Source organism: Neomonachus schauinslandi, chromosome 4, assembly GCF_002201575.2.
Source record: "Neomonachus schauinslandi chromosome 4, ASM220157v2, whole genome shotgun sequence".
Lineage (NCBI taxonomy): Eukaryota > Metazoa > Chordata > Mammalia > Carnivora > Phocidae > Neomonachus > Neomonachus schauinslandi.
Genome location: NC_058406.1, coordinates 144,325,371 through 144,350,602, shown reverse-complemented (window position 1 = coordinate 144,350,602; position 25,232 = coordinate 144,325,371).

Sequence of the window (25,232 nt, the reverse complement as noted above, 5' to 3'; positions counted from 1 at the left end):
TGGCATCAAATACAAGAAGAGAGATACTAAAATTGGAATTATAGTTCTAGCTAAGGATCTTTACTTCGGAAATTTCAATCTCCTACACAACTAGGAACCTGGGTTGTTTGGGTTGAGCCTGTATTAGTAAGCTTATTGATCACACATGTCATTCACACATCTTGGAAGCTCAAAATCATATCATCAGAATTACTGAGACTCTTGAGTGTGTCACTGATTACTGACATCACTGAGAGGCAGCAGGGAATGGCTGCTGAGAATGTGGGCACCGGGATCAGACTGCCTGGCTCTATTTCCTGCTCAGTCCTTACTCATTGACATCATGTTATGCCTGGTAAACTATGTAACTTCTCTGGCCTTGACTTTTCTACCTATAAATTAAGAGTAATAGGAATGCATATTTCATAGCTTGACTGTGAGAAAGAAGCCAGAAATGGCTGAGGAAGACCCCAAAGGTTCGGGAAGCTACAGGGTCAGTTTTAAAGGGAGAGCTGACCGCCTCCAGAGCTCTGCCTCATTGCTCTTGGGTCCTCCCTGGTCCTGAAACCTAGTCCTGAGGCCAGGGTTCCTGCAAAGCTGTTTAATATTATTATCTTTTTTTTTATTCTCCATCCTTCTGCCTGACCTGAAACTGCATGTGAGGCTTCTGTTCTGACACCAGAATTCTTCTACTATCAACAAAACGTTTATTCGGTAATTTTTGAAGCTCTACTCTGTGGCAAACATAGCCACCAGATTCTGACCCCTTAAAGTTTTATGTTAAGCCCAATACTCATGTATTAGGAATCAAATAGGAAAAAATAAACCATGAGATTTCCATTCTAACTCTGAAAGACACATACAGACATCATAGCCAAGGGTGTTGTAGAGCTAAAGCCTCTTAAGCTCCTTTAAAATTCTTATAACAGCACTATGTACTCTGTGCAGATAAATGGATCCGTAGAGAAAAGGAAGGTGAGTCACAGTCGCTATGCCCAGAGGCTTTTGGCTTTGTTTTGCAGTCATTATATTGAGAATATTCACTCTTCTCTTTCTTCAGTTGGCTGCCCTGTTCTTTTGGTTTCTGTCCTTGCTTGAATAGAAGCAAGTCTGAATACTAATGGTTGACCAATTCCAAACTATCATTTGGAGGTAATTAATTTGGACAGCAAACATAAACCAAGCATTTGTGGGGCTGACTTGAGGCTCAGTTAACTCACCAGATGAATTATTTTATATTTAGGTAGCTATTCTTCCAAAGACCCATTAATAAGACAGGTATTTAACCTCTGGTCCCACATCTGACTCAGTCCCAGTGGAGCACCAAGTTTCCTGAGTATATCAATAGAATATTTTGGTGTGGTTTTTCATTTAACTGTCACCAAGCCAACCACTTAATTAATTTATCTTTTTTTTTTTTTGAGGTCAACAGACTCCCAGGAGCACCCAAACCAGAATAAAATGGGGAAAGACATGTTAATTATCCTCATATTAGGCGCTGAAAAGTGCTATGATTGATCTTGCTTATTGAGTAATTATGAAACATATACACCACATTTCAAAAGCATACATTTTCTATCAGGGGCTTACCTTACCAGTTTCTCAAATGTTCTCCCTCTGAGAATCGGGAACAGCCCTTAAAACATTGCTCACCAAATGTGTTTGTGGTGCTCTATCAATACCTCTAAAAAATGGTGAAATTTGCAATCAGCAACTAAAAAATCTTCAAGGACATTCTCATAAGGAGAACACCAGATTTTCAAACCTGAAACAGATGTGCAACGACGTGAGCTCAGTTCCTTAAGGCCCTTTCTGTGCTGGGAAGTATCACCCAGATGTTGCTACCTGGAAGGCCTTCGACGACTCACAGACTTTGTCCAACATAATAGGACAGTGACCCACTCCCTAGTTCAGAGGTGTAGCACAAATGTAGCAGAAAATGCAATTGCACAGCATGGCGGCTGGTCACTGGTCTCTGCTTTCACCTCAGTAATAAAGTGAATCGTGTCGTCCGACTAAGGATCGAACTTTTGTGCTCCATTTATTTCAGTCACGCTCCGCTGACATGCAGTTAGTCGAATGGGCAGAAGTTAACCTCAACCTCTCCATCCTCCAGAAACACTTAAGTCTGTTTCATCTGATTTAACATGAGCGCATATGTGCCATACAAATCTTTGTTAAAGACCACTAACCTTAATGTTCAGAAAAGGGCACTGCTGAATCTGATGAATTTAAAACATGGAAGGATGAAAACCAAGAATTTCACAAGATTGCTTTCGTTAAAAATGCTTTATTAGTCAAGACTGCCAAATGGGGAATGTATCAAAGGTAAGGCTACTACAAAGAAGAAAAGTGCTTTTCTTCCCCAAACATATGTTTTGCAGCTGAACCCCGTTCCCAGTTTTGAGGCTTGTTTCATGTGGCGGTCTGATTCTTTTTTTGGCCTAAAGCCCAAACATCTCTGATGATACTTTCCCTCTCTTCCCAGACTGCAGATTCAGACACTGAAATGTTCAACAGAACACAGAATAAAGTACGAACATGCAATTGTGTCTCTGTACAGTCAAGAGCTCAAATGACATGTTTGTCCAAAGGAAAAAGTAAAACAAAAGTCATTTTTTTGCTAGTTGGAAAAACATTTGGGGAAAGTTGCATGGTTGTTTTTTTTTTTTCCATAAATATTCCTTCCTCTTCATTTTGAAAAGTGAGGTGAGAAAGGAAATGCAAAGAATGGAGGAAAGGGAGAATTTTTGAAAATTGGCAGAACAGAATGTGAGGGTTCCAACATGGTGTTGATGGATAGAGAAAGGAAAGTCACCGTCAAAGGAAGAGTGGTTAGTGTTAAGACATTTTTAAGGTGCAGATGCATTAATGCTAATTCCATTGAAAAAGATGTAACTGTTTCTGGAAGATGAAAAGGTTAAGGCTCCCTTCCATACATTCTGCTCCCCATATGTCAGTGGTTTATGGCTAAGATAATTGCTACAGTGCTTCCTCCACTCAGAATGAGAGAAACTATAGAGAAAAAGGAGCACATTTGTGGGTGCTGCTCTTTCATGCGGTTTTATGATTCCTTAGCAAGCCTGACCTTATTCTTGATGACTTCAAATCCTATTCTTGTGAGTCTCTTCTCAATATTCACAACTCTGCTCTGTTATTGAGGAGACCAACCATGCCCTTCCAAACCCAGATTTTCTTTGGCCTTTTTATCCGTTGAGTAACAAATGGGATCACACAAACATTTGTACTGAAACTTTATTAATTCACAACCCCATCTACTTAAACAGAACTTTGGCTTTCTCAGCTTCTCCCCTACACTGTCACACCTTCGGTGCGTCATGAGATGTCCTATGGGTTCATGAACAAGTCCGCTTGCATGGTGACCATGATGCTACCTGACAGTTGGTACTGCCTCAGGAAAAACAACAGTCTTTCCACACTCCCATGGATACAGGAGAGTCCCTGCCCATGAACACCACTGCTCTGCTGATATCTACAGCAAAAAACATACTCCTTTACCCTTTGTGGCCCCTTCTTCTCCCTCCTTCCCTAGCACAGAAAAACCATTTGCCTGAGTCACTCCTGAGTCCTTCTCAGTGGCAGAATGAGAAAAATGGTGTGTTCCTCTGTGGGTCACATACTGTTTGCAACAGTCCTAAAATAGAGTTATTTGGGCCACGTGGGGTATGACTTTTAGTGAAAGTTATTTTAGTTAGTTAGTTTTATGTACTGCATTCTCTAGGATTCAGACGTCCCAGAAAATTGAAGCTAGAATACATTCATGTGGGAGACAGTGTAATCCAAATCCATATTCTTCTCCAAATACCTAGTCTTTATATTCTTCAAGCTCATGATGTCTGGTTTCTTCTTTCCTTCTGGCAATCCTTCTACTCTCTCTCCAATAGACTTTCCTTGAATCATCCACCAGAGCTTCAGATTTGCACTCTATCAGAAAGCAGTCTCCTCTCATAGGTCTCCCACAACAAAGCTATATACATACATATATATATATATGCTATGATTCTCTTAAAACTTTGGACAGTTTCACCTCAATTTTTATATTAGATATTTCAATGGGGCACCAAGATTCAATAGATTTGACATTCCTAAAATAACTACTAGACCAAGATATATATTTACAAAGGAAAATATCTGAAAATTAATTTCCTGACTGTTATTTCTTTACCTTGCTTGCAGTTTGGGTTGGACTACATGGAGATCAGGAAAGAATTCTAGAAATAAACTCTTTGGAATGAATTTTGGTTGTTCTAGGAGTTCCACTATTCCAAAGCCCAGTGAGAGGGACTTCCTGGGGCCTCTCAAAGAACTTGATTTGTGTCTACTGTATCTGGAACATTTACAGTGGACTCATGTCAGATTTTGACTGTTAAATATAAAGGTAAACAGCCTGGCTGGCCACTCTGAGGTTGAGAAGTGTTGCAGGGCCATAAATGATGTGTATCCCTATGATTTATTAAGTTTTCAAGGCCACATGAGACAAAGAGGTTCTGGCCAAGAGGAATATCTAAAGGCCCAAAGAAGACTCAGCACAGGGTAGCTAAAGTTTGACCAAACTGGGAAGGCTCAAGACCCAACTAAGAAAGGACAGGAAAATAAAAACTTCCTGACACACCTTACCCATCCTGCTTCCATATCGCCTTCACCTCCTTTTCTGCCCTCAAAATCAGTAGCTATCAAGTGGGGGGGAGAAGGTGATCCAAAAAGAGAGAAGAAACTGACTATGCTCTCTTTTCCAGGGCAGATTGCTCACACTAAGAACCCCTCCTAGTTGAGGATAAGAAGGAAGGTGTGTTCTTGAATGAAGGATCTGAACATTCTAATTTCTAAATTGAAGACTAGAAAGTCCTTGACCAGAAAGCTACAAAAATGCCAAATTTTTGTTCAGGGTCATGGAAAACTAACCCCAGTAGTTAAAGACAAAAGGGCAATGAAAATACAAAATAAAGTTGCTTTATAAAAACAGTCCAAGAATTCTGCATCTTCAATACACCAGGTGTGGTAGCCACAAATTCCGGGATGACAAGTGAAAAATCTCACACTTATAATTATATCTGGTTTAATCCCTTTTTCCTTCTTGACCCTTCCAATCCATGTGACACTTCATGTTTCTAATTAGAACAACTTCTGTAGTGTTTCCAACTTCACTGATTATACCAGAGTTTTATAATCATATACATTTTAAAGGTGGAAGTAAATTTAGGAGCATCTAGTTCAGTGGTTCCCAACCTTTAAAGTGCAAATGAATCACGTAGGATCTTGTTAAGACTCAGATTCTAATTTGGTATATCTGAAATGAGGCTTGAGAGTCCGTGTTTCTAAGAAGCTCCCAGAAGATGTCAGTGCTGCTAGTCCATGGACCATATTTTGCATAACAAGGCTCTGATCCACATCTGTCCCACCCATACAGTATAATCAAGAAAATGAAAACTCTTAAAATAAAGAATTGAAGGCAATGTCCACAATAGCCAAACTATGGGAAGAGCCAAGATGTTCATCAACAGATGAATGGATAAAGAAGATGTGATATATATACAGTGGAATATTATGCAGCCATCAAAAAAGAAAGAAATCTTGCCATTTGCAATGACGTGGATGGAACTAGAGGGTATTATGCTAAGCGAAATAAGTCAATCAGAGAAAGACATGTATAATGTGATCTCACTGTTATGAGGAATTCTTAATCTCAGGAAACAAACTGAGGGTTGCTGGAGTTGAGGGGGTGGGAGGGATGGGGTGGCTGGGTGATAGACATTGGGGAGGGTATGTGCTATGGTGAGTGCTGTGAATTGTGTAAGACTGTTGAATCACAGGCCTGTACCTCTGAAACAAATAATACATTATATGTTAACAAGAAAAAAAAAAGAAATTAAGAAAACAATCTCATTTATAATTGGTTGAAAAAAGATACTTATGGAAAGTTAACAAAAAGTATAAGACTTGTACACTGAAACTATCAAATACTCTTGTGAGAAATGTTAAAAAAATAAATTAATTAAGGGACATCTTATATTCATGGATTGGAAAACTCAGTATTGTCAAAATGGTAATTCTCCCCGAATTAATCTATAAATTCAATGCAATCACTAACAGAAGTCTAGCTGACTTTTTAATAGAAATTGACAAGCTAATCCTAAAATGTATATAGAAAAGCAAAAGACCTAGAATTGCCAAAGCAATTTTGGAGGACTTACACTACTAATTTCAGAATTTACTATAAAGCCATAGTAACCAACACAAGGTGGTATTCATGCAAGGAAAGGCACATAGATCAATGGAACAGAATTGAGAGTCCATAAATAAACTCTTACATTTATGGTCAATTGATTGTCAACAAAGATGCTGAGGCAATTCAAAGGCAGAAATGATAGACTTTTCAACAAATGGTGTTGGGACAACTGGCTAGCCACATGAGAAACAAACAAATAGATCTTTATGTCAAACATAAGCAAAAATTAACTCAAAATTGATCATAGACCTAAATGAAAGAGCTAAAAATATAAAGTTTCTGGAATGAGTCATAGGAGAACAACTTTTTAACTTTGGGTTAGGCAAAGAATTTTAGGTAGAACATCTAAAGCATAACCCATAAAAGAAAAATTGATAAACTGGACTTCACTGAAATCAGACTTTCGTACTTCCAACAACACAATTAAGAAAATACAAAGACAAGCCACAGACTAGGAGAAAATATTTGCAAATCAAATATCTTAGGAAGGACTTGTAAACAGAATATTTAAAGAAATCTTACAGCTCAGTGAAAAAAGCAACTCAATTTAAAAATGGGCAAAAGACGTGAATAAACATCTCACTATGCATCTGTTAGAATGGCTATAATAAAAAGACAAGTCAACAGCAAGTATCGGAGACAATTGCTTTAAAATAGTATAGCCAAGTGGTGCCTGGGTGGCTCAGCCTGGGTGGCTCAAAGTTAAACATAAACCCACCATACAACCCAGAAATTCTACTCTTTGGAGTCTACCCAAGATCGATGAAAACATATGTCCACACAAAGACAGGTACATGAATGTTCACATTATTTATAGCAGCTTCAAACTGGAAACAGTAAAAAATATCCAACAACTGGTTAATGGATAGACAAAATTCATACAAATGGAATACTATTTAGGAACATAAAGGAATGAGCTACTACATCAGTGAACCTTGTAAACAGTTTTTAAATTAATTCACTCAACAAATATTTTGTTGTTTTGTTTTGTTTTTATTGAGATATAATTGACATATAAGATGATATTAGCTTGAGGTATATAATATAAAGACTTGATACACGTATGTGTTGCAAAACGATCACCGCAATAAGTTTAGTGAACATCCATCACCACAGATAGTTACAAAGTTTTTTCTTGAAATAAGATCTTTTACAATCTAGTCTCTTAGCCACTTTTGAATATACAATACAGTATTGCTAACTATAGTTACCAGAAAAATGTTATTTTAAGTGAAAGAAACTAGACACAAAAAAACCTACATACTGTAAGCTTCCATTTATATGAAATGTCTAGAAAAGGCAAATTCAAAGAGACAGAAATCAGACCAGGGGTACCTAAGGGCTGGGAGTGAGAGTGTAGATAAACTGCAAATGGGTGCAATGAAAAATTCTAAAGCTGGATTATGTTGATGTTTACATAACTACATTTACTAAAAATCTTTAATTGGAGAAAAAAATGTTTTAGGGAAAAAGTGAGGCTAAAGTTTAGAAATAAATTTTTTTTCTTTTACTATTTCAGCATCTCACCCTACTTTTGGTTAATATACTAATTAATGCTGACATTAGCTGTCTAATCAGTTCAAGATATTAGTCATAACATATCTTCTTCATAAAAATGTGTTGTTGCAACAGGGGAACAGTTTGAATGCTGTGCTTGTTCCAAGGGGACCAGCTGAGCACCTGTTCCAAGTGGACTCATTTCACATAATATTTTTTGTGCTGTTTTGGACAATGTCTGAAGTAGCGGTGCTTCTTGTCCTGCATCTTTATCGTGGTTAAGTGATTTCTGGCTCTGTCCTTTCTTTAAAAAACAAAACAAAACAAAACTTAAAATATTGAAGTGCCAAGGCATCTTATGAGTAGTGAGTTATACTAGGCTCCAGGAGTTTCAATATGTCATGGTGCACATTGAGCCAAGTGTTTTAATCACTTGCTCCTCATCTTGTTGGTAAGGGAGAGATTCCCACTCTAGGGCTATGGGGATAGCCAAACACACAACACCCAACACTGGACAGATGAGAGCAACAGTTTATTAGTCACATATAATCCCAGCCTGGGCAAGGAAGACAACCATGCCACAGAAGACCCCCAGGGACTTTCAAATGGGACCAGAGTGAGCAACCAGGAGCTCGTGCTGTTGAGACTGCAGGGTGTCCTCTGGCTCCACGGGAGGATGTGATTGCCTTGTTTGAATAATTCTGTGGGCCAGCAAAGAACTGAAATCTGCCACTCAGGGATAAGCAGGAGGTATACCTGGCCCATTTGATAGGGAGGGTTATTTGGCTGGGGGACCTTATTCTCAGGAACAGAGTGGAGAAGTAACTTGCAGGGAGGCCACTAGGGGCCCTCCTGATTTTACCAAATGCCTAGGAAGTATATAATACTGAGTCTTAATATTAGATCTCACACCATACCAAGTTTAATACATAAAACACCTTGCTTGCTGTATTTGATTTTATACCCCCAAAAGTGAATCAACAGTCCTGTTCAAATTCTCTATTTAGTCTCCTCCCTGCACCATTCACAATCACAGTGTCTGTCAATTGCCTAACTTAACCATAGCTGGAGAGAAGAAACATTATAAAATTAATTACCAAGAAGTAATCTATAACATGTTTTATATGCTTAGGAAGAAAAACACTAACCAATTACAACCAGGCACGGTTCCTAAGATTACCAAAAAAGGGAAAATTCCATTCGTTCCCATACTTCCTCACTCCACCCTCCAGCACTGAGCCAAATTTCTGGCGAAATATAGGAAATGACACCTAACAGTTGATGAAAATTCACTACGTGCCAGGCAATGTCCTAAGCAATATGTACACGTTATCTTATTTAATTGTCACAATCACCTTATCAGGTTGATACTATCATTTCAGTTTACTAGATCACAGGTTGGCAAACTTTTCATGTGAAGGGCCTGACAATAAATATTTTAGGCTTTGTGGGCCACAGGATGTCTATTGAGATACTGCTACTATGGCATAAAAGCAGCCAGAGACAAAACGTAAATGAGTGAGCATGGCCACATTCCAATAGAACTTAATTTACAAGAACACTCAGTGGGCTAAATATGGTCTGCAGGCCATAGTTTGCCCTCCTTGTTTTAGATGATATACTAGTAGGTGGTGTGATTAATTTGCTCAGGGTCACACAGATCACAAGAGCAGAGCAGGATTTTAAACCCAGATTTGTCTAATTCCAAAACTTCTTTTCCTAACCACTCTTTTGTACTGCATCTAACTACTGCACTAATCAATGGGGCTTTCTATGTATGTGTTGAATAAATGAGAACTTCTTTTATTATATTCATTATACAAGAGGAAAAAATGAGTTCAGTTACATTAAGTTAGCACGTAGTCAGGGCTTCTGGCTCCTATTCTAAACTGAATTTAAAATACAATGGAAAATTAATCAGTCTAGAATCAGGATCCCTCTATCTTTTGGTTCAGTGATATCTCAAGTCTATATCCAATAAGAAAGACCAGTTACTAACAGAAGAGAAAGAGACACTGGACTATGGGCTCTATTTTCCATTATGTGGATTCTCAACTGCAGTGGCCTCACATTAAATCAGTATCATTTCCTTCTGGCTTTAACTGTGGGCTAATGCATTTGACTTTCCAGGGCTATTCGATCCGAAACCTATTCACATTCCCATATGCTAAAAGAAATTCAGATACCCCAGCAACTAGCTCTTTTTGTCTCAAATTAGTTACAAAAGACTAACAATGTTTTTTTCACACTTTGTTGAAAAAATTGCTTCCCAGCTGGGATACTGTCTTCTAATTTTTAACCAAAAATACATAGGATGAAGAATAAAAACTTGCTGACACATCTTTAATTGACAGTGCTTGGAATAATGGCATTTCTAAGATGGTTCAAATATTATTTTCCATAAACTGGAGGAATGAATAGCTACAGTGTTGTTACTTATAATTCAGAGCTAGCAGTATTTAAAAAAAAAAAAAGACATGTGACATCCAGAAAATGTAATTAATTTGATGGTATAAGCCTTCATAAATTATCAAGTATTCCCAGTAGCAGCCATGAAAAACTTAGAGAGAACATGAGCTGCCTTTAAATTGCTTAGTTTGCTCACAACCAGAATTATTTTAAGGTGGTTGAGTTGCTGTTCGTATTAAAAGATGTTTGAATTATTATTACCATTAATGGTGACTCCACCTTTAAATAAGGTAATAGAGATTTGGAGTCACACACAAGCCAGCGTCAGTGTCCTGAGGCTGTCATTCTTTTCGCTAATGAACTGCAGCTTACAGAAATTAATTATGGGGGAAAGGTTGTTGTTACCCCACCAGGAAGGAAGTCTCCAGATTCCAAATCAAGTGTTGCTGAGGAGGAAGCTCAGAGACTCCACCTCCCAAAGCTCTGCTCATGTTGTGCTCATTCTGCCAGGAACAAGCAACATGCTTGACTGCACAGTGGGAGAGAATGACTTAGGGAAGGAGTTTTTAATATTCGCAATAAGTATAAAAGGCAGTCCCAGAAACTGAAACAGAACAATCTGGTGGCTAGAACAATTCCCAGGGCCAGAGCTGTGGGTTTTGGCCAAAGGCTCTGAGTGACCTTGAATTTACCTTTGAATATCTACATGTTATTTGCAAAATAACCAACCTTTCCAATTTGTCTGGAAATATATATATATATTTTTTGACTATGGACTAATGCATACACACACACACACACACACACACATACTATATATATATACACATACACACAGCTATGTATGTATATGTGATATACATATATATGTATAAAATATATATGTATGTAAAAACTATACATATTTTTAAAGGAATACAACACACAGCATGATTCTATTTTTCTGAGGTAATAGTGAGAAGACATTTACAGTCTGCAAAGTGTTTCGGTGGGATCTGAAGACCACCTATATTAACATTGGCTGCTTGACCGTGGGAGAAAAACAAGCAAACAAAATGCCAGTTTCTCTGCCTTGGGAGGAAGTTAATTGAATTTGTCATCCTGGAGGTATTAAGGCCTAAATTGTCTGCCTATTTTTTGTTAGTTTGTATGGCAGGTTCAGTATCTCCATGAAGTTCTTGTACTGGGTGGTTTTGAGGTCCGCTTTATTCCTGTGATGCTTTCACTATGTAATAAGACATTTACGAAAAGTTTGGGCCTTAGAAAATCTAAAGCATGAATTTTGTGACATAGGTCAAAAAAATTAAAATCATAAGTGATCATTTCCAGTATTTTCTGAGTGAGGATAGGAGAAAAAGACCTAGGAATAAGCCAGCCTGCCTTAGAATAGGAATTTGGAGTTTTCAGAGTGAAACTGGCCATTTTCCCAACTGCATAACTGCCTACAGCTGATTTGCAGGCAATTTTACAGAAATGTCATCCTCTCACTTGCTGGAAATCAGAGGGAAAAGACACATGGAGTCTGTGGAGCCCTTGCTTGAGATGGGGCACTAGGAATGAGGAGCATAAATTTTAAGACATCAATTATTAACATGCTCCCTATTTATTGGTGACTCAGAGCTGTGAAAGAGTTGTAAAACTCTCAGAAAATACTGAATGGTTTTATAAGAATATCATAACCACTGGTTCTTGAATATTTGGTGCAAGAATTTTGGTTCTTCTCTTCATGAATTTATTTATGATAATTACAGGTATATTAAATTAGATGGCAATGATTATTTCCTTCTTTTTTTTCCGGTTTTATTGAGAAATAACTGACATGCATCCCTGTGTAAGTTTAAGGTCTTCAGCACTGAGAAATGATTACCACAATAGGTTCAGCTAACATCCATTTTCTCAGATAGATACATTAAAAAGAAAAGAAAAAAGGAAAATAAATTCTCCTTGACTCAGGATTTGCTCTCTTATCAACTTCACTATATATCATAGAGTAGTATTAGCTCTAGTCATCATGTTGTACATTGTATCTGTAGTACATATTTATCTTATATCTGGCAATTTGTACCTTTTGACCCCCTTCCTCCAATTTCTACTGTTCTCCACCACCCTCCACCTCTGGTATCTATAATCTACAAGTCTGATCTCTTTTTCTATCAATTTGGCTTTTCTTTCTTTCTTTCTTTCTTTCTTTCTTTCTTTCTTTCTTTCTTTCTCTTTCTTTCTTTCTTTCTTTGTTCTTCTTTCTCTCTTTCTTTCTTTTTTTAGATTCCACATCTAAGACATTACCATAATGTCTTCAAGGTCTTTCCATATCATTGCAAATGAGAATTTCCTCATTTTTAATGGTGGAATTTTATACATATATATATATATATATATATGTATGTATGTATGTATGTATATCACAACTTCTTTATCTATTCATCTATTGATGGAAACTCAGGTTGTTTCCATGTCTTGGCTATCACAAATAATGCTGCTCTGAACATGGGGGTGCATATAGCTTTTTGAATTATTGTTTTCATTTCCTTCAGATATATGGCCAGAAGTAGAATTGCTGGATCATATGGTAGTTCTACTTTTAATTTTTTGAGGATCCTCCATACTGTTTTCCATGGTAGCTGTACCAGTTTACAATCCCACCAATAGTGCACAAGGGCTCCCTTTTCTCCACATCCATGCCACCATTTGTCATCTCTTATCTTTTTGGCAATGGCCATTCTAATAGGCATAAGGTGATAGCTCATTGTGGTTTTAATATGCATTTCCCAAATAACTAGTGATGTTGAACATCTTTTCATGTACCTGCTGGTCTTTCATATAACTTCTTTGAGAAGTCTATTCAGGAGGGAGAATGATTTCTTTTAAATGATACACTGAAACAGACAAAGAATAAAAGTGCCCAATTGTAGAAATACATTTCTTTTGTAAAAAGAAAACAAAATGAGGTCAGAGTAACTGCAGCCTCTACTGTCAGTGATCCAGGTTTATTGTCATCAAAGTGCAATGATTATAAGCAGACTCATGTCCTATGTCTCAGGGTCTACAAAGCTGATGGTTTGCTTGTACAGCTCCTGAAGATACCGGCAGAAAACATAACCATCCATCCATCCATCCATCCATCCATCCATCCATCCAACCATCCATCTCCAGCTAGCCAGCTAGCTATCATCTATAGATGGATGGATCTATAAATATAGATATAGATGGTCTATATCTATTTATCACAATATATGGACCCAGTCTTCAGCATAGGTTACTTACCAGTCAACCAGTTTCTGTCCAACATTTTGGTAGAAATACATTCTGTGCAGTTGCCAGTCAAAGCCCCTCCAGTTTCCTATGGGAAGCTAAGAAAACAAAGAAAATGACTAAGCTCACTGCATTTTGTTTAAATAAAAAACACACCCTAAGTTACCATAATTTTCTTCTCTCCTTTTTTAAAAAATTGTCCATGTAGAAGCCAGTGTACTGATCAAGGAAAAGTAACAAAATAACAGTTAAAAAATAGAAAACAAAGGGATCCTTCTTTGGGTATTGTGAGAAATGTAAAGGTAAAAAGCCATTTGTATTTTCTATTGAAGGAAGAGGGTACCTGCCAAATTATCTTAAATAATGCCATATAAGCCTCGACAGGTACATGTTTAGCTAAAATAATACTCCCAATAAAAAGTATGAAAAAAGAATCGATCAACCTACTAAAAAAAACAAATTCATGCAAATGGAAAACCAGTTAAAGAGGTTACCTGAACCACTCAATTTAGTAAAATATGAAGATTTTGCAATTGTCTTCTATTTTTCCATAAAGAATAGCTTCATTTTTTTTTTTTTTTAGTCTTCAAAAGAGGTATTTGGGGATTGATGCAGATGGAGGAGAAGGAACGAATTCATCTCTCAGGTATGGGCACAGAGACCATGAGTCGCATCAGGAGTGAGAACCACACACAAGCCCTGGAATGGATTGAGGAAACCCAAGAGCAAGCTCCTCATTCTACAGATGAGGACATTGATGTTCAAGAAGTACAAGCAGGGGCACCTGGGTGGGTCAGTCAAGTTGGGCATTGGACTCTTGATTTGGGCTTGGGTCATGATCTTGGGGTCATGAGATCGAGCCCCAAGTCAAGCCTTGTGCCAAGCCCCACGCGGGCTCCATGCTCAGCAGGAATCTCTTTGGGATTCTCTCTCTCTCCCTCTGCTCCTCCCCCCACTAGCACTCTCTCTCCAAAATAAATAAATCTTTAAAAAAAAAAGAAGCAAAAGCGATGCTTCCCAGACTTTGATGATCATAGAAATCATCTTGTTAAAATGATCATTCTGATCCAGTAGGTCTAGAGAGGGACCAGGATTTTGCATTTCTAGCAAGCATCTAGGTACTGTGTTGCCCTGTGGACCATCCAGAGTAGTGAAGTAGTGATTTTACCAGCTTAGGTGATGCAAGTAAGGGGACCTGGCTTTCCCCAGGTGTCCTGTTTTATATTAAAGAGAATAATTAATTATCTTGTCAAATAGAATCAGGTAGCAGTTTGATTTTTCTTATTATTAATCAGAAGTACCCTTCACTCTCCTCATAGAGAAGTAAAAAGACATATTTTTTTGGTGATAAAAAGCTGGATTCTGTTACCAGCTTTCTGGGTTCAATTCCATTTTTGCCACTTACTACTTATGTGATCTTGAGCAAGTGTCTCAATTTCTTCAACTGTAAAATAATGATGATAATATTATCTACCATGTAGAAGTTTGTTTGTTTGTTTGTTTTACCATAAGGACATAAAGGAGTCTGGCATAAGCTAGCACTAAAAAAATGTTAGATTTATTGTCAAAGAAGAATGGAGTCTGATTTTTATATGTATGGAATCTGAGCCTTAGAAGAAGAGCAGAGCAGAATCAGAATTAGCACGATTTATTGATGCTTGAGACACTAGGGGAGAGAAAAGTTCAAAAGGCATTTTATCAACTTGTTTCAGAGTGGAATGGAAAATTGCATGTGTGGAACACTGATTGTGCCTCAGATGCCACAAATTATCACCTTTAGTTTTCTTAACCGCCCTGTGGGATTGCATTGTCCCCCCATGTTACAGGTGAAGAAACCAAGGCACATACTTTCAGGGCCTGGTGAGTGGCCTCATGGCTACAAACATGGCAGGTCCAAGTTTCAGCCTCTGCTTGGTCAATTCTAAAACCTGTATGAGGCCACTGAATGCAAGCCCTCTGGTGCGGGGAAGCAGGCGTCTAGGCTAAGCTGAGCGAGGTTAGGCCACTAGCACCTTACAGGATCACCCTCTTAATTCCCCCAAGAGATCAGACATTGATGAGTGGTCAGCCAACATTTTAAAATGTGTGGGGAAATGGGATGGCAGTTCTCTTACACACCAAAACAAGTCATTTCCCTCTGACTGGTTGAATCATTTTTTTCTGCCTAGAGGAGAGGGTTCTCCTGGTCTCTCTCTCAAACCTCTCCATTCTCCATCTTCCTCTCAAGGAACATCACCATCATGTCCTTACATCCCCATATTAACCTTCATTCTTGCCTGAGCCACTCTGGTTACAGAATTTTCTCCCTCTCTGGGTCACCATAAATAATAGAGCCTCTCAAAAGGATTAGCAGGCAATTTAGAACTTACTAATGACTTCACAAGAGAGATGGAAGAGAAGATTTACATTGGAAACACCTCAGCAAACTGCTTGAAATTATCTTTCCACAAATTTTCTTTATTCCCATGCTGCAACAGGGCTCCTGGTTCCCCCATTTCTTCATTTAGCACTCACATTTGGTGGTTCTCCTCCTTCTAATGGCCCTTCCAGCTCTCCCACTTTCCTTAAGCAAAGTCATGTAGCATTCTTCCTTTCTCAAATTGACATGTTTATACCCACCTCAGGCCCTTTGAGTACCAGGACCTGCCTTTCTTAGGAAGCAGTGAAGTCCTGTAGCAGAAGTTTGCTGGCCAGTTACAAAATGTACAAGTATCACCACTGTGACCAGGCAGAAGGAATGCTCAAGAAGCCAGGTGCTCTCCCACTTACAGTCTGGTGGGAAAACCAGCCTTTGACTCAATGATCACAGGGCCTGCAGGAGTTGTGACAGAAGACCAAACATTGTCTAAAGGGAGAGCCCTTGTCAGGAGGAGCTTCCAGAGGGAGGATATCAACCAAAAACTGAAGGCTAGGGCAAAATATCTCAGACATAGAGATGGAGGAAGGAGAGTTCCAGGTACAGGGAACAGCAACAGAAAGCCCAGCATGTTCTAATTCCTTGCTTCTCCACGAGGAGGACAGTCTTCCTTCTCGTATCCCTCACACATGAGCTTCCAGGTGACCAGATGTCACAAGTCACTTCAAAGCTTATTATAAGCCCTCAAGGAGCACTTCAGTGAGATATTAATAGCCCATCCTAATCCAGAGAGTGGTGCCATGGTATCTCTCTGAACACATCATCTTTAATCTATGAAGATTTCCATATGGACTAGTGTGTATATCTGATTATTCTTGGAGATTATAGGGAGAAAAAACTATAAATGCCACCTGCTTAAAAGCTATATGAATACATATATTTTTTGGTGATATATATATATGTATATATATATATACATATACATACACACACACATATATATGTACATACACATACATACATATAGTTTGCATAAATCAATAAAAAGGGGATTTGTTTTTATTCTAACAATTTCCAAGCAACAACGCTACATGATTGTAATTCTAAGTAACCAATGGGATGATCAAACCCATTGGAAGTTGTATTTTGGGCTCCCTCTCCATGACCTTTGCCAAAATTTACAGAAGCTTGAAAATCTGGGATTCTTCAAAATAATTTTACAGGATCACATCATTTTTGAATTCCAGTCCCTATCATTCTGGTCTCTGCATTTGCCTCTTTATCATAAAAAGACAGGAAACACCAATGATTTCTATGTCACTCGAGGACAAAGCCAAACTTCTTACAAGGATTGCCAGGCTGTGCTGGATGTTCTTGGCTGGCTGCCCCCAGATCCGTTCACCACTCTTCTCCTCTCTCACATACAAGCTTCATGAAGACATGGACTGTTGTGAATCTTGCTCACCATGGTATTCCTCCATCCTGCAACAGTGCCTGTAGATTATAACTTGAAAAAAAGTACTTTTTAATAACTGGAAATTACAATTGCCTTGTCTTAAGCCAGTAGTGAATCTTGATTCATTGGCCCTCTTTTCACCTCTCCTAGTAGCCTGAGATGTTCTTAAATAAAAATAACTCAGGATTGTATTCATTTTCACAAGTATATATAAATATGCAAACAATCACTTCTATCTTGTCTTGTAATGATTCCATATCTCAATTTTCTCCTCACCTTTTGCTGGAGAGTAGACTCCTTGAGAGGAGCTGATTCAATTCTGATTCCTTCTGTTAACCTAGAACGGTGCTGGAACATCACAGACGATGTTTGTTGAATATGTGTAAACAAACAAAAGTAAGAGACAGAGTTAACATAACAGATAAACTAGGTCCACATTTTCTAACTAGAAGGTAACACAATCAGCCATCTTCTCTAAACCTGTATTGTTGCAGGTCATTCTAGATGGAGCACTGCAGGGCTACTAAAGATTTCCACTCTAATGGCTCAATACTCGTCGCTTATATCCCCAGGAGCAAGAAGGGCAAGATAGGAAAAGTGACTGAGCTTCCTTTCCATTGATTAGGCTCTCTCCTGCAGCATGACTGTTTTCCCCAGAATGGCAGGTGGCACAAACGTTTTGCTGCTCAGCAGGAGGTGTTGGCTTGATGCTCCAGACCTCTGTGATGCTGGCAGGTGCAGCTTGGGGAAGGGGAGCCCACTTCTCTACATGGGTTCAACTCATCGCACCATGAGTCCCCCCCAGTGCCAGTGCCAGAGGGCCCCTGGGACTGACTGCAGCCAACCTGCTCATTTACAGAGCTCCCTTTCTGTGATGCCTGACATGTTTCAGGCTGAGCTGGCAAACAATCTATGATGATAACCTCTGGAGAAGAGCCTCATATTAAGTAACCATAAGAGCTTGGGTTTATAGGGAATCTTTCTTAGCACTCGTTTTTATCCTCTCTGTGTTCCTTTCCTGGAAAAGCATAGAGTGATTCCCACCCCTGTTTTCCAGCTGAAGAAACAGAAGCACATGGAGACCAAATGTGCTTCTGACTAAGATTAACACCTAGGTGCTCTGATTCCTGGTTGAAGAAAGTTTCACTCCAAGACTCAGAGATAAAATGAAATTTTTTGAAAGCACAAAGATAGCATTTTTTGGAAGAAATCAAAATGCAAGGAGGCAGGGGCCATTCCCATCTTTCCTCAAATTTAAAACCTAAACTTCCTGTATCTGATGTGGTTCATTCCCGAATTCTTTTCTCGACTATTACACATTTTTGTTTAAAAACCATGTTAAATGCCAGGTTATAGAAATTTGGGGGTTAGTTCTAAAGCTATTTGTATTTCCCCCAAAGAAGGAGCTCAACTACTGGCCGGCAGGGGATTTTTTTTTTTTTTTTGTAAGTCTAAGAGTCACAGAAAAATCAGAATGACTAAAACCATTCATTTACAGTGTTTCTTTGTAAACTTAACTACAGTATTTTTTTGTTTTTCAAAAGTATTTTCATAACACAAAGACGTGAAAAGAGAGGAAAAATATTCTTAGATATAAAAGAAAATTGAACAATGTAGCACATCTTAAAACAAACAAAACAGTGAATTTTGGTGGCACCCCTTTGTATTTTTGTATTTCTCTGTTTTACATAGATAATGGCTTTCTCCATATTATATAGTCAAAATTATCATCTGATTACAAATTTTCTCTCACTTTCGAGATAGGTAGAGTGGTCAATTTCCAATTTCTACTCACTGCAGAGTATAGAAATAAGTAGAACTCAAGACAGGATGAAATCAGAAATCCAATGCACATAAAGAATCCGTTGTCCATCAAAATCATCTTTCTTTAGTACCAGTTTGGCCACCTTCCAGATCAGTTACGTCTTTCCAGCAGAGGAGTTCATTCCTGACATAGACATTAAGCATAACCAGAGGATATTCATTAGAAATTTTCAATCACAAGAAGATCCATACTCCAAATTATGTAAGCATCAATCAATCTTGTTTTCTCATCATCTGAAAGACCTTCCCTTTCGTTACAAGAGAAGAAATGTCTCTTGAACATTCTGGACTTTTTATTGTTTAGAAACTTAAAGGCAATCTATTTTAACCTTCCAGATAGCCAGTACACCCTTGCTTATTGTAGGCTTCTCTCCATGGTCCTAGGAATGCAGGATAATAGTGAATATTTCCAACCTATTCTACTGCCACTGATTTTTCCATTACAATCCTCTGGATGCGCACATCACCCCAGCAGCTCCAGCCAGAGCCTATGTACTAGCAGCCACATTCATTCATGGAACTGTTTTTTTTTTAAATATTGCTTTGAATCATCATCAATTTTGTACATATCATAACAAGTGAGAACCAATATCAGCACTCACTCCTAAAGAAACTAAAGCAGGAAAAGATGGAGGAGATCGTGCAGTCTTACTTTGCTTTGGAGACCAACCCGAAGTTACTAATTCAGAATTTTCTGTACAGGCATCCTCTGTCCCTATGAGCTGACTTCCCTTCTAAGCACATAGTCATGAAGGGAACTTCTTATATTAAGCTTTCTTGACTCTCATAGAACTTTTAAAAACAACTATGGAAAATATTTACTTAAGAGTTTTTCATTAACTTGAGCCTTTGTAAATATGTTCTGGAAAGTGAATCATAGTAATGAATGTGTGTCGGGCATCCTGAAAGGGCTGGCTTACACAGGAATTCTGTCAAGCATTTAGAGACAGCAGTGACTGCTGGGGAGCTCTTAAAGCAGTACTGACATCCTCTGCAGCAGCAAATTAAGCCCCATGAAGAGTGTTAGTGTTATTTTTAAAGTAATCATCAAAAATAACAGAAATCCTTATTCCTGATGACTCATACAAAGTAACAAGAAGAAAAGCCACAATTCCAATCGAGTCAGGCTTCCTAGGAGGCCTCAGGCAATCCTTCAGAAATTTTGAAAGATCAATATTTAAGCAGCAGCAAGAAAACAAATATAGAGGTTTCTCTTTTCTTCCCTATTTGTGAAACCAGTGCAGGCCTTCACAGAACAAGGTAGGAAATAAAATGAAAAATCATTTCCCGACATGAAGAGAAAATAAGGCGATGGGTGGGGGGTGGGGGGGGAGAGATTTTTATAGATCAAACCAGTAAGCTTTACTGAGATCCAAGAGCCAATTACTTTCAGTGCTATTTTCTAAGGGATTTAAAAATACATCTCCTCCTAATATGTTCTAACGCCAGCTCTTGAGATGAGAGATTTGAGCCGCACACAGGTGTTGTGAGCAAGGGGCCCACATTGAACAGAAGGCGCTCACTGGCTGTGCTGAAGAGGTGAGTCTGCACAGGGAACATTCTGGACGGAGCCTCCCCCCCCAAATCTTACCAAGGCAACGTAGAATAAGAATCCATAAATTATGAGAAACTCTTCGCTTCAGATGAAAGAACTGAAAGGGGTGGGGGCTTCTATCTGCTGATTTTTTTCTTCGCAGTATCGTTCATTTATTCCCTCTACCCACCAGTTGCTGTGCTGATCTTCCCCATGCTCAGCAGCAGGCTAGACCGCCCCAGTGGGTTGTAGCATATGTTTGTGAAAAAAATCCCCCAAGATGATTTTCATTCTAATTCCCTCATGCTACCCCTTTGAGGACCATCCATTCAAATACTGCCTTAAGCCCCAATATTCCTGTCTATTCCTAGCCCTCTCTCCTGCCATGTATCACATCCTAACTGGATGATTCCATCAATTTCTGTGACTAGACATGTTAATGATTCTCTTATGAGTTTCTCTGACTGAGATGTGAATATTTAATTAACTCCAGCTTAGACATTACCTCTTTTTTTAAGTTTTTATTTAAATTCCAGTTAGTTAACATACAGTGTAATATTAATTTCAGGTGTACAATATAGTGACTCAACACTTCCATACATCACCCAGTGCTCATCACAAGTGCCCTCCTTAATTCCCATCATCTATTTCACCCATCCCCCAACCTACCTCCTCTCTGGTAACCATCAGTTTATTCTCTATAGTTAAGAGTCTATTTCTCAGTTGGCCTCTGTGTCTCTTTTTATTCCCCTCTGCTCATTTGTTTTGTTTCTTAAATTCCACATGGGAGTGAAATCATATGGTATTTATCTTTCTGGGACTGGATAAAGAAGATGTTATATATTTATATACATATATATGTATATATGTACACACACACACAATGGAATATTACTCAGCAATAAAAAGGAATAAAATCTTGCCATTTGCAATGACATGGATGGAGCTAGAGAGTATTATGCTAAGCAAAGTTAGGCAGAGTTAGACATTACCTCTTTGAGAGACACACAGGTCCATGAAATTCACATTATGTTTAAAAGCGAAATTAAGACCCTCTACTGGAAGGAGTATAAGCCTACCCAAATTAATTCAAGTAAAAGGGGACTTTGAACAGGATACAACAAAAAAAGTATAGGGACAAAAGCCTAGGTGAAGTTAGCCGGTAGGGATTGGACCGGAAGGTCAGAAATCAGGCCCATTCCTCTGAGTATCATCCTGCATTATTATTCTTGTCTGTCAGGCTCATAAGCTCTTTTCAGCTCACACTTGCCTTCTCAGTGGCCTTATAACTTCATATTGTATATAGTATTGGTTTTCTATATGTATTTTTAAAGATGCTTTTGGCTGTAATTTAAAAAAATGACCTACTCAATTTGCCTTATGCTTTATGGAAATTTTTGTTATTTTCTGTTAAAGAAGTAACAAAGTAGGGTTGGCTGATTCATCAGCTCAATGACTTCATTAGAGCTCAAGTTACTTGTCTTTCTACTCAGTCATCCTGCCAGATCTATCTTTGTTGTTGTTGTTGTTGTTGTTATTTGTTGGGTTTATTTCTTTTTTTTTAAATTTTATTATGTTATGTTAATCACCATACATTACATCATTAGTTTGTTTTTTTTTTAAAGATTTTATTTATTCACTTGAGAGAGAGAGAATGAGAGAGAGCACATGAGAGGGGGGAGGGTCAGAGGGAGAAGCAGACTCCCCGCCGAGCAGGGAGCCCGATGCGGGACTCGATCCAGGGACTCCAGGATCATGACCTGAGCCGAAGGCAGTCGCTCAACCAACTGAGCCACCCAGGCACCCAATCATTAGTTTTTGATGTAGTGTTCCATGATTCATTGTTTGAGCTGCCAGGTCTACTTTTATCCTTAGGCCAGCTCCCTCATTGTTGCAAGATGACTGCCACAGTTCCAGGCATCCAGCAAAAGAGGGATTTATTTAATTCTTTTCAAAAGTAAGGGAAACTTCTGAAGAAGATCTCAGTTAGACTTCACCACATATTTGGCGTAATCTGGTCCTCTACCCATCCCAAAACCAATTACTAGCCAGCAGGAGTAGCCAATACTTAGTAATTAGAAGACAATAAAAGAATTAGATGGAGTGTGCACTGGGTAGGTAACCAACAATGTATGTCTGTTAAAGACTGGAGCCAGTTTAGCTCCGGTCTCCTCAGTGATCATCCTCCAGTTGTCATTTGGAGCCCAGCTACCTTTCTGTTCTTATTTTCTATCATTCTTCTCCTTTTTCCCTTTGCTTCAGCCACCTTCTTTTTATTTTATTTTTTTAATTTTTTTATTATTATGTTATGTTAGTCACCATACAGTACATCATTAATTTTTGATGTAGTGTTCCATGATTCATTGTTTGCGTATAACACCCAGTGCTCCATGCAGAATGTGCCCTCTTTAATACCCATCACCAGGCTAACCCATCTCCCCACCCCCCTCCCCTCTAGAACCCTTAGTTTGTTTCTCAGAGTCCATAGTCTCTCATGGTTGGTCTCCCCCTCCGATTTCCCCCCCTTCATTCTTCCCCTCCTGCTATCTTCTTTTTTTTTTTCTTTTTAACATATAATGTATTATTTGTTTCAGAGGTACAGGTCTGTGATTCAACAGTCTTACACAATTCACAGCACTCATCATAGCACATACCCTCCCCATTGTCTATCACCCAGCTACCCCATCCCTCCCAGCCCCCACCACTCCAGCAACCCTCAGTTTGTTTCCTGAGATTAAGAATTCTTTTTAAACACAGCAAGCAAACTTCCATCATACCTGTGTCCTGCTTTACTCAGATGTTTGCTCAAATGTAACCACAAATATTTCCCTATTCTTAGCCATCCGATCTAAAATTAGCACCTTACCACTTTGTATTCCCTTACTCTGCTTTTTCTTAATGGGACTTACCACTATTTGACATTTTTTTATCTGATTTTCTGCTAGAATATGACTCCAATAACCCAGGGTTTTTTTTCTTTTTGTTCACTGGAATATCAACAGTGCCTAGAACATTTTCTGGCTCATAGGTAATGCTCAATAAATATATTTTTACTAATGAAGAATTTCTCAATTTTCTTATCCCAAATTCTAGGGAGAAAGGATCTTATTGGCTAAAATGGATTAGGTGGTTCTCAAGGTCCAGGCAACTGTAGACTGTGGGCAGGATCATGGGCTTCATAGATATGGTGAGCATATAACCCACTTATTCTGTAGAATACCAGTTAATACCTGTTGATCTATAGTAATTATTCACTGCTTTCTATTTTCACTCTCTAAAGTGCTCCAATTTAGATGATAAATTAGATGATCACCCTATGCACAAGGAATGCTTCTCCCAGATGCTGTGGAGGGGCTGTTTTCTAAATAATGGATGTGGGTGGGAAGTAAAGATTAGTATATTTAGTACTCTTCCCCAATTCTACTTCTTCACTGGGATTCTCTATCCAAAAACCTTACCACCATTCACCCAAATGGCCAGACCATAAAACTGTTCTCTCCTGAGATTTTCAATCCTCTCTAAGGATATGCCATCCTCCTTTAACTGGTAAGAACTTATTTTTTTAGATATACCTCTTTATCATGTCTCATAACTACCTCCCCCTTTCCATATTTAAAATAAATAAACATATATGATCTTTTTTGAAATCAAAAAGAGTAAGCAGAAGTTAAAATTCTAGTCATGGAAGAGTGTCCAGAGAGGGTGCAGAGTGAAATATTCCCCACGGGACCACAGAGAGATAGCTAATTTATTTACTTCTATTGTCTACAATAGGAGTCGGTAAATTATGACCCATGGGCCAAATCCAGCTCTGCCACTTTTTTTGTTAATAAAGCTTTATCAGAACACAGCCATACCCATTCATTTCTGTATTATCTATGCTGCTTTCATGCTACAACTGCAGATTTAAGTAGTTGTGACGGACCATATCTCCTGCAAAGCTGAAAATATTTAATATGTGGTCCTTTATGGGAAAAAATGGTTGCAACCCCCGCTCTACAATATAATGTTAAGTGACTGTCTTACAAAGGTTATTTGATAATGCTCCATTTGTCAATCTAGACCCACTGCCACAGGCTAAGTCTAGAGAGAAACGTCACCATACGAAGAGGAAGAAGGATACCAACACAACTTGAAATCATCATATCCACTCTCATCGTGGCATGACAGAATTTATATCCTTCCCTCCTGGGGCATAGGACATGCCCATGCCCCTTTGGGCCTGGCCCAGACTAAACTAGGACACTCATGAAGAGATAGAGATACTTAACTACATGTGCCTAAGCTATGTTTGGAGATGGCTTATCTCAACAAGGAAAACCTCTGGTATTGTAGGTGCTTCACCCTGATACTGAACCAGGAAGGGCAACTTTTCTTCATCTTTTTCCTGTAGGTACATGATCTGAAATGGGCTCACCACCCCACCCATCTGAGCTTCACTAAGAGGGAAACTTAATGGAAGCAAATAACTGAGAGCTCTCTTCAAAAGCCAAAAGAAAGAAGGGGTATAATAAAGGAGAGTCAGAGAGGTTGGGAGTTTTAGGGAGGATGGTAATGGTGGAGAAGAGAGATGGGGACCAGAGAAGGACTTTCCTGTACTCTGAAATTAATAAGGATCTATAGATTTCCCAAGGGAAAAAAAAGTAATTTCTTTCACTTTGTTTTCTGGGATCTTGAT